The following is an 11,451-nucleotide window of genomic DNA, read 5'->3' as shown; positions in this document are numbered from 1 at the left end:
ACCAATTAAGCAGAGCATTTGCCCGCAGTGTGGCTGGCTGGCCGTGGCCGGGTGATGCTCATTGCAGGCTGCGTGTCGGCGCAGGCACAGCTGGAGCACGCGCGGGCAGGCGACCCCTCAGCACACACGGGGCCAGGGCCAGCGTCTTCTCACGCTCCTGGGGTCTGGTGCTCCCTGACCTGCTGTGCCTGGCAAATGTCTGGTCAGAAGTGACTCTGCAGGTGGTGGAGTATTTTCTTTTTTCGGTGGTTAGTTCAAACTCAAACAGCTTGGCAATGCTACGTGTAGTACACAGAAGGAACATGAGTTCTCATGTCGTAGCTGTTTAAGACGTCTCAGTAGATGAGGAAGCTGGCAGTAACTGATAACCCTTTACATGGTCTCTGCAAGGAGGCCATTGGGGTGGAATGGCACTTTGTGCAGAGAAAGGCAGCAAAGCTAAAATTGGCCTGATGTCTGTACACAGCTACATGTAGTCCTCTGTGCAAAGAAATTGTCATCCTTTCCATATGCTCATCTGAAGTGTGTCACAAACATTATACAAAAAAATTGTATTTTTCAGTCCTCTGGTGGCCCAGTCACACAGGTAATCTTAATCTCATCAAAGAGCAAATGGGAATTTAAGAGCAGAAGGAGGGCTCATGTTTTGTCAGCTTTCAGGCCTTGAATACAAGCAGTGAGATCAAGTGTCACTGAATGGCGCAGCTGGACTGGACAGGACCCAGCCTCGGTGTACAGTGACCCTGCCAGTGGCACAGCTGTCCTAGACAGGGATCTTTGGGGACCACTGCTCTAGTTCTTGTCTTTCCTAGTTTTGCTGAAAAGAGTGACTTTTAGAAGATGGGGATGATCCTGAGGCAGTCTCACCACAGAGCTGAAGCACAAGCAGGATTATTAGCTGATGATTTTCCTTTTCCTGTTGTGACCCAGCACATCTTACTTCAATAACATAAGCTAGAATTGCAGCAGCCAGAAAAAACTGCATCTCCCCAACAAGCCAGAGGAAAAAGCTCATTTGCTCACTCTTTCTTTCTCATTCTTTGTTCCCCTTTCCCCTGATTTCCTTCCTTTTAACTCCTTTCTTCCCTGGAGGAAGGCAGATATGGCAGATGCTGTGGCTCCTACCAGCAGTCCCCAGCTCTGTGCTTTGTGTCCTGGGAAGGTGATGTGGCTGCAGCTGCACAGAGGCTTGAGCTCCTGGAGGCTGGAGCACCTGCAAGGTAGGTGCTTGGAGTGTGGAGTGGTGCCCCATCAAGTGTGTGGGCTGCTGCCCTCCTGCTTGTGCCACTGGGTTCCACAGGGAAATGGTGGCAGATACCAGCCTCAAGCAGTCAGTGTTGGACATTTACATTCCCAGCATGGCAAGGTCAGGAAGCTGATGCAGATTGCAATGATAGTAGTGGATGTGTAGGTTACATGTGCCCTAAAATGCTGGTGTTGAGAAAATCTAGGGGGATTTCTGAGGGGCAGAGAATAAGACATGTGCTTGATCCATCACTGGCATGTCCTAAACTTTCTCTGGCCACAGCGAGGGTTCTGGAAAAGAGGTTAAAGAAAGACAGGTCTTAGCCATTTTTTCTTTAATTATTTTCTTGGAAACAGCTGAGTTGGTTTTGTGAGAAATTTGAAAGCACACCTAGCTCAAGGCAGGCACTGAGCTGGAGGCAGATGTCTTGCCTGAAAGGTTTCAGCCTGTAGGATTAAAGGTCTGAGTAAAGCTATGAACCACCAAAAATGGGACCTTGTAATAGGCACTTCAGGTGATGCAAGCTGCAGATGTTGCCACCTGCTTTGCTAGGAGTAAAGGAGGGAGTGAGAAGGGTGTTAATTCTGCAGCACTGTGTGGGGAGACTCAGTCTGGTTCTCTACCAGCAAGGCTGGAAGCAGCTGGGGTGGCTCAAGGATTTTTGGGTGGGAATATCCTTAGCACTTGTATGATGGCAAGGAGAAGCTGGGCAAGGAAAGCGGATGGCTGTGGCACTACCAGCCAAAATGCTTCCCAGAGATGCCAAACTGTGCCCCAAGGAGCAGGCAGAAGAGATGCTCTCCTGGCATTTGCACTGTGAGGGCTGCAGCTTCTGTCTCTGGCTCCACTGAAAAGAGCCAGCAACCCAGTTTGTCAGCTTCCTGGCCTCGTGTGCTGAGCACAGAGACAGGTTGTATTCAGGATGGTTGTTCACAGGAATGTGCTGGGAGTGATGGTGATGCCCTGGCAGTGCCACTCCGGGGCTGGGGTGGCCCCTCCCCTCTCCCTGCAGATGGGGTGCGAGTCTCTGCTGTGTTTTGATCCAACACTCCACGCTGCTGTGCTGACACTTCGCCGCTCCCACTGCGACTGCTGCATTTCTCTTCTGCTTTATGTTAAAACAAGGGAGGTGTTTAAATATTTATTATCGCTAGAAACTCCAGAAGCCAACGTTCATTTGTACAAGCCACTGGGATTTTTTTTCCAATTGTCAGTAATAATTCATTAATTATTATTTTAAAGTTGTTGTGCTGCCTGGGATGTGTCACCTTCCCACCAATTTGGCAGCCATCTGCACAAGATGTGGGATATACACCACTGTGGTTCTTCCTCCTGTGGGTTGTTGCTGCTCCTTCAAATATCTTCCCCTTCAACAAAGTGGGTGTTGGAGTTCCTGGTTCAACTATAGGGAGATTTTTTTTTCCTTGTTCTTCCTCCACATTATTTTTTTGGGGGTCAAGTGCCTTCTGCTGCCATTACCACACCTGTGAAACTGGGGTCTGCTCCTGCCCCTCTGCAGGTGCAGGAGACAAAACTCGTGGCTTTTGGCACCTGGGGATGCTGTGTTTGGCTGTTGCTGCTGGGCGAGCATCTCCGCTTGCTGCAGTGGCTGCACTGAGCTGTGCCAAGCCTCAGTGATCCTTCAGGCTCTGAGCATCGAATTGGCACAGTCTGGAATCCAGAGCCATGAAAAAGCAATCTTGTCTGGCCATGGCAGGTCAGCATTTTTCTTAGATTACTCTAAATGCAGAGTGTTGCTTGCTTTCCCCTGCTTCTGCCTGCAAATGACTGGGGAGGTGGCTGGGAAGTAGCAGACTTCATCTGTGGGAGATGGGAATGGGGAACTTGCACTGGGAAATGCTTTTTGGTTTCAGCCCAGAACACGATATTTGTCTTCTGAATTCCCTTTTTCACAATGCCTTTCCCTCAAACACTTTTTTTACTTTTGTGTTTGCCACTTTTGCAGGAGAGGACGGTCTCAGGGAGCAAAGCCATTCCCCATCTGAGCCTACCAGGGACATGCCTGTGCCTGATGCTACCACTGCCATATTCCCACAGGTCATGGCTGAGCTGGGTACCAGAGCTGCCAATAGCCATGGAAAACAGAAGCAGGTTGCTCAAGGCTGTGTCCTAACTGGGCTGCCCAAAACCTCTTACGGGAGCTGGGGAGGAGACATGAGAAAAGCCACTGGGGTTGGCAATTTTGCTTTCGCCTGAGGTAACCACAGGAGCTGAGCATCCCTGGTGCAGCCCAGGGGCTGAAAGGAGAAATTGTCCCTCTGGGCTGGAACATGCCTTATGGGGTCACCAAATTCAGGTGGCTGGCTCCTGGCATGCCAGGGCAGGGCAGCAGCTGCTCTGTTGGGCTGTTCTCATTTGTACAGATGGGACTTCCCTGCTCCTGGAGCTTGGGGCCAGGGACACCTCCAGGCAGAGGAGCAGCGGTGGAACTGTGGGCATGTGTTGCTGCACACGACTGCAGATATGCCTGCAGCTGCCCCAGTGTCCCAGCCACACCAGGCACAGCCCAAAGATCATCTCTGCTGTTGGACCTAGGCAGTGCTGGGCTGGAGATTGGGTTTGTTAGTCTTTTTAGTACTTTTTATTTCTTTAAAGACATGCCATGTTATTTGGCTCTGTTCCCACTCCTCTTTCTCTCCCCCCTTCCTGCCCATGCCACTGAATGGCTCCGTAACCCCCATTTCCTCATGGGGAGAAAAAGAGGGAAAACAGGCCTTGATCAGTGCAGCTGAGCAGCTCCATGAGATCTGGCCTCGCTCTCCCTGGAAACCCATGCACCAATAGGGCGGCAATGCAGGAAACCCATTCCTGGGGAATTTCAGCTGGATTGCAGCTAGAGCAGCTGGGAGTGAATGCAGCTGTAGCAGCACCTGGACTCATAATTTTTTGGAGGAGTTGAGAGATGTAAAACTTTTCCTGCTTTCCACTGGATGGAGTTTTGCCTTTGCCACAGTAGCAGCTCTTGGGAGCTGCCTTCTGGGAGGCAAGGCGAGCTGCGGGAGCGCGGCCGCGATGCCAGGCTCAGCGGGATTCGCCGTGTGGATAATGCAGGGCCAGGGTTCAGCCGCAATGGCCGGCTCGCGTTGTGTGGTCACAGCGGTAATTTGCCGAGAAGGCTGAGATGAATTGCTTGGGCTCCCGAGAGGCCCGGGAGCAGGGGAGCCCAGCCTGGCGCAGCGCGGCCTGCGGCTCCCTCCATGGTTCTGCCCTGGGAGAGCCGCTCCCAGGAGGCTTTTAACGGGAAAACAGGCTCGGGTCAGGATCGCCAGCGCTGCCAGAGCTGTGGCAGGGACAGAGAGCTTTTGGTGAGGGTGATTTAGCCAGAGAAGGAGGGAAACACTGCTTAAAACATGCACTTCCACAAATAAAGATGCTACAGCTCTGGAGGGCTAGACAGATATTTAAAAGAACAACCCTGAGAGCATCCCTTATCCAATGCATGCATCACTTGCTGTGCTGGGAAATGTGCTCACCGGAGGAAGGTGGCAGCACTGCAAGGAGAGGAAATAGCAGAGGGGAAAGCCCCAGAGGGGCTGTCTGGGTGTGTGCAGAGGAAGCGAGCATGGCCACGACCCCGTGGGTGCACCTGCGCTCTTGGCCCTGCCCGCGGCCCCTGCTGGTCTCTCCTGCCGTGCTGCCTCAGAGCATTTGCCTCTCCCCGGCCCCTCATGGGAGGAACCTGCTCCTCATTGCCCTTCCCAGTGCCTGAGCAGTCTGGCAGTGCAAGGCACACGGCCACATTCCCAGGAAATGCCCTGCAGGGACGCCCTGCTCCGGCCGTGGGCCTGGCCCAGGACAGAAGCGGTGTGGCACAGTGCCTGCGCTGACCCCAGGGCTCTGCACTCTGGAGCTGCTCTGGGCTCTTTGATTCAGGTTTGGATGACATTCTTGCTTCATGGACACCTGTCTCAAGCAGCTTTCAAGCCCTTTTTACTCTGGCTCGTACTCGGCCCACAGAGGTGTGGGCAGCACCTCGGTAGGACACCAGAGGAGCAATTCAGGGAGCTGCAATGGTGTTCAAGTGGTGTGGAGGGAACTCCCTGGACAGGGTGGAAAAAGGGATCTCAACATTCACCAGGAAGTGGTAGCTTTTTTGTCGTGCTTACTGTGAAAGTGATTCTTTTACTTGGGTGCTGATGTATCTACATTGCATGTGAGTATTGCAGGGTGGACCTGCTGGTTCTGCCTTTATCCAGGAGTGTCTCCAAACCAGCTGCATTTCCGATGCTGGCAGCAACTAGGGTAGGAGTAATTTGCTGGGCTGGGGTGTCACTCAGCCAGGAGTGGCGTGTGACTGCCATGATCGAAAGGGACATTTATTTGCCTTTAGGATGGAAGAGACGTGACACTTCTTGTCAAATCCCATCTTTGCAGATGTGGTTTGTGAGACAATAAGGCAGAGGTCGTGGCAAAAGGTCAGACAAAGCAGTGCTCTGCCTCACTGGGCGTTTGTCCTGGTGCTGCACGGTGTGAACGTGGCACGGGATGGTGGCAAGTGTGAGGAGCAGCTGGTCCACCTTCTGCAGGCTGCTGCCCCCAACAGCTCCAGTGCTTTTGTCAGTAATGGCTCACATGCTGTTTTGATATGTGCACACGTGATTTTACACCTTGGTGATATTTTTCACCATGAGATGTACTCAGAAGACCAAGTAGGGGTGCTTCGTGTGTCACTCTCTGGTTTGGTGGAGCCCCACATGGATTTTTTCTGCTTTGGAGGCCTCTTTGAGAGCTGGATGTGTGCAACCTCTCTGAAGTATAGGTGTGAATGTGGATTTTAAAAATGTATTAAAGGAATCCTTTTGTTTAAATATGGATTCAGGTCTGTAGTTGAGCTCTAGTGGTCAGCATGGTCTAAAGAAAAGCAAACTAAAAGTGACCATCAGCTGTGCACCATAATGGACTCCCATGGCCTACTCTGCTGCCATGAATATAAAGACAGGAGACTAAATGGATCAGGAAAACAGTGATGAGGGATTTCCACACTCAGGGAGGAGAATTTTTCTGGGTTACAGCCTGATGCCTGCCACATCTGGGGCATCAGGGCATCCAGCTTCTGGATCTCATCCCACCACTCCTGCTGTTGGCAACACCATGGCCACTCTGCAAAGCTGGGCATGCATGCAATCCCTGCCTTTTCCTTCTCCAGCACTGCCTGTGCTGCTGAAAGCTGCTCTTTTTCACAGAAAAACCAAACCTGCCGTTTGCAAAGACCCACTCTGCTCCTCTTTTCCCATTAGTAAATGCACATAACCAGCACTTTGCACCATTACACCTCCTTAGAGATGCAGAAAACACACAGGTTGTTTGTTTTCACATATACCTACCTAATTGATGGGTTGGGAAAGGGGAGGCGGGAAGGGAACTTCAGCCCTATTAAACGGTTGGGAATTGCGTTCCTTACATTAGAAGTGTTTGTATTATAAATACTGTGAGAAGCTGAGGCAGAGTGAGCTGGATCTCGGCATCTGGGATAAAACCCACCAGGAATGGTGGAGCCCTTTATAAACATTTGCATTTTCCCAGATGCAAGGGATAAGTTAATCCAAATTACACGCCTGGAATTTAGTTCCTGTGCCCTTCAACAGTGTTGCCTCCATGCTGGACCAGGATCTTAGGAAGCAGAGCTGAGATAGGCACACATCCCTGCCTGGTCCTGTTTTCCAGAGGAGCTGCTGGAAAGCCACTCTCTGGGTGTAAATACCTGCAGTCTTTGCAGGTGGATTTTTAAATCTAGAATTGAGCTTTGCTGCTCTGGTCTATTTATATACAGTGAGTGGGGCAGGAGTATATTCAGGTGAAATTTCTCGGGGGCTAGAGAGATTTGTGGCTTATTTATGACTGAGCATAAGAAAGGAAAACAAACAAAACAATAAGCTCCAAAAACCACCCTGAGTACTTTTTTTGTTTGTTTGGGTTTTTTTATTTTTTTTATTTTATGTCTGTGCACCACACTAATGCTTAACCAGAAACTGAAGCAGAAAAGTGTCAGAAAAGCCATGTTCATATTTCTCAGGTAACACTGATGGTTTTCTCTTTCTGGGAGCAGGGCTGCATCCTGCAGGGTCATGGCACCTGTGGAGAAAAGCACAGTTATTACGTAAAACAGAACGGAACAGATCCAATTCCATCTTCCTCTCATTTCAAGGGGTTGCTGTGAAATTCGAATGCGTAAAAGCTCCTTTTGGACCCTTTTGCTTTTATCCTGATGGACAGGCCTGACACGGTGTGAGCACTCCTAGGGTAGAGATTTCTCCCTGTGCTTCTCCCCAGACCCACATCCTTACTGGTGGGCTGCTGCCCTGCCCCCCTGCCTCCAGCTCAAGCCAGACAAGCAGTCGAGGGTACTTTGGAGAGTTGTCAGCTGGATTGGGCCATGCTAAGTGAAGTGTGCAAGGAGGAGAGAGGGGGCAAGAAAAATACCAGGGCTGTGTGCCAGTTCTTCAACCTCTGGTAGGGTGACAACCTCGCAAGGGCAGCAGAGCTAAACATGACTAAAAGGGATCCTCTGGGGTGGTGACTCTCCACTTGTCATCTCCAGCACAGGGCTGAACTCAGCCTGGCCGCCTGAAAAGCTGGGGGAGCAGATGCATGGATTAGTGATTACCTTTCCCCTAATAAAAAGGGGAAAAAACGGGAGAGTGAAGCAGTCCTTTAGCCAGTTATTGCTTTTATAGCCGCACCTCTGTGCACTGAGCTGAGACAGCTTCCTCTGTGCATTCAACTGAAAACAAAGAGTGAGAAGGAGAATGAAAGAGCAGGATGCAGCCTTCCCTCAGCTGGCTCCCAGACCTGAGCCTCGCCTGCCTGCATGGGGGGACACCCTGCCCTGGGGTGGGGGCTGCGGGGTCACCCCTCAACCTCTGCACTCCTGCCCACCTCCAGCACCCTCAGAAGAGTCAGGGGAAGCCACATCTGGGGGGCAAGAATGCAAATAACTGAGAAATGCTCCCCCCATCGTCGAGAAAACCCAACAACCCCCCCAAAAACCCACGCAGGATCACTCAGGCAACAACTCCACTGTGCACAAACCCGTCTAAAATGGAGAGCATTGCAGAGGCACAGCCTGGTGTCGCTGAGGTAAAATGGGTGCATTATCTGCAGTAATACAGCGATCTCGCTCTTTCACCTCCGCGGCTCCGCCGGCATGGAGGCGATTGCACAGACAATGTGCCATCCCTCATTCCCTCCACTTTTAATTCCTCCCCCCTCCTCCCGTGAATCTATGCAATTTTCCATTAATAAAAAAATAAGAAAGAAACCAAAGCTCTTGCTCAGAAATCTAGACATTAGCATACTCGCCCTAATACTTTAATCCCCATCATTGTTTTTAATCGGGCTACACGCAAGGTTATGCACAATGCTGACTGATCTATCTACATATATCTATATATATATATAAGTATTTTTTGTTTTAATTGAAACGGCAACATTTAGGTTCCACCTTAACAGTGCACCTTAAAAGATTATCTCGGTTATTTCACAGGCACCGAGCCGGCACTAATAGTCCAAGGCAGATATTGAAAAGCAGCACAGGGCCAGGCAGATCTATTAGAAATTCCCATCCACGCGCCTCATACATATTGATTTCTGACACCAAGCAGCAGTGAAAGCCCCCGTGGGAATAATATATTTAGCAGGGTTCGCTGCGAGGAGGTCACAGAGTGCATACAGATTAGCTACAGAGGACCAAGGCACTAGTGTTGGAGCCAAATGCTAGATTTTATATCATTTTAATCTGAACTTTTATAATCCTTTTAGTTCTTCTTTCTCTGGATGGCAGAGGAAAGGCTCCTCCGCATGTATCATGCATCTTTTTTCTTTTCCTTCTTTATTCCTCCTATAAATGTGCAAATGCTGTTGTAATGGGGAGGAATGTACCCTTAGCATTAGCAGGAATAGGCACAAACAGATTTGGGGTTTATATATAGGTATGTGTGCATGTGTATATGTGCACTGGTGTGTGTGTGTGTGTGTGTGTGTGTGTGTGTGTGTGTGTGTGTGTATGCCTGCTTGTGGATAATAATGGTCATTTTGGCTGGAGACATCTCTATCTGAAGATTTATTTGAAGGTTTCCTTCAATGAGGGTGGTGGGAGGGGGTCTCAGTAAATCTCAGGCTCCAGTTTTAATGTGCAGAAATAAAGAACTGCTCTAAGACCTTCTTTCCTTTTATTTTTATCCCAGAGCTTAATTGAGCAGAAGTTACATTTACGCTGTTGAGCCTCAGAAAGCAACAGCAACAACAACAACAAAAATACCTCAACAGTTTTAATTACCTTTCTGCCTGTGCCGAGGGGGAGGAGGTGCTGCTGGCCGTGCAGGGGGTGTTGTGGCTGGCTGAGGCAGCGGGCTGGGGGGCTGGAGAGGTGCCAGCATTGTGGAGGGAAAGGTTAGAGTTGACACACTTTGACACGAGAGTGAAATGCGCTCCGACAACAAAGAAACCAGGAGATTGCAGCCAAACAGACACAAAAGCTCACGGGCATCTTGCAGGCGAAAGAAACACGCTGACTCCAGATTTTTCCCCTTTTTTTTTTTTCTTTTCAATTTATTTAAAGATAATTTCTCAATTCATCCCAATAAGCAGTATTCCCATACTGATCAAGCCTACCTGTCTCTGGCAGGAAAGTCATTCCTAAAAGCTGCATGACATGTAGACCCACTACTTTCAGTATTCCCAATCCTGGCATGGGACAATGAGAGTCACCCACCTCGACCCCAGCCTGCCAGTTCCAGATGCTGCAGGATAAGTATGGGTCACTTCCTGCCTGGGAGGCAAAAAATAATTTGAGTCTTGTTTTCTAATTTTTAAAATGAAAGGGAGGAGCAGCTTTTGACCCTTCTGTTGGCCCTCAAGCCAATGAGGTGCTCAGCTTTGGGCTAGGAGAGGCTGTGAGAAATGCTTGAGAGACATGGGTTGTCTTTTTTTCACTTTTTAGCTCTCTGAATGATGGTTTCCCTGCCAGAGGTGCCTCCCTGTACCTCAGACAATTAAGCAGCAGTCAAGTTGTCATGAGAGAGGAAACCATAAGCCTGCAAAAGGAGCTGGTGAAACGAGAGGAGGAGGCTGGCTCACCGTGCTTGGCAGTGGGGTCCCTGCTGTCCTTGACCATGCTGGGGCAGGGTGAGGGGGCCCTGCGTGACCCCAGGCTCTCAGTTACCTGTGGGGCACTCTGGGGGCTGCCTGGCTGGGTCCCACACCACCACTGGGGTCTGTGGTGGCACAGGCAGGGTGTCCTCGGGACATCCCAGATAAGGGGAGGGGTGTTTGGTGCTGCACAGAGGGGCCAGGTGTGGGTTTGGTGCAGGGTCAGGCTCCACCTTCCAGCGCGTGTGCTGTCCCCACCAACTCCTGCTGGTGTCATCGTGCCTGGCCATCCAGTCATGGCTCCAGCAGGAATGGCTGGAGCTGGCTGGGAATCCTCCCCAGCTGCAGCACAAAGAGCAGCTCAGTCTTTCCTCCCCAAAACCTGCACTTACATGCTCTTCAGTCCTTCACATTAATTTGGATGCTGTTTGCAAAGCATTTCTGATTTGAAGAGCAAGCAGCAGTACAGTCCTGCCTACCTTCGGAGATAACTGCTTGAACATAGGATTTATTTCCAAGAACTGTCTGCTCTGTTCTTGATGGGTGACACTATTCCCCCCTTTGCTGCCCTCCTGCAGTCTCCATAGGCTCCTGGCTGCAAATTCTTTGGCAATGGGTGCTCCTGATTCCTGTGGGTGCTCACTGTGGACTCCTGGCAGGTTCACTTAATGTTGGTCTTGCCTTTGGGTGCCTCCTGAGAGCAAAGATAAATCTGCTTCTTCCTTCATTTCTGCAGTCAGAAGAGTCATAAGCTACAAGGAACATGCAGTGTCACTAGAGAGAGCAAGGCTCTTCTTTGCTTGGCTTTCAAAAGTACAATGGTCTTGAGCATCACAGCATCATGCTTTTGTCTTCTTCCCTGCCAAACCTTCTCATGCATCACCTCATGGCCCTCCCAGGGACTGATGGCTGTCACCTACCTCTGTTGGCACAAGCACCCACTCCAAAGTGGGGGCTGTGCTGAGCCTGGCTTTCACCAGAGGTCTGAAACTACAGTGGCACACATCTCCCAGCTTACACAGGTGCACTCTCTTGGAAAAACCCTTTCCATCACACTTGTGCTTTCCAGGGGCACAAATCCTGTTACAAATTCTGTG

This window comes from Passer domesticus, chromosome 4 (genome assembly GCF_036417665.1).
Source record: "Passer domesticus isolate bPasDom1 chromosome 4, bPasDom1.hap1, whole genome shotgun sequence".
NCBI lineage: Eukaryota > Metazoa > Chordata > Aves > Passeriformes > Passeridae > Passer > Passer domesticus.
Note: the sequence above shows the minus strand (reverse complement) of the source record.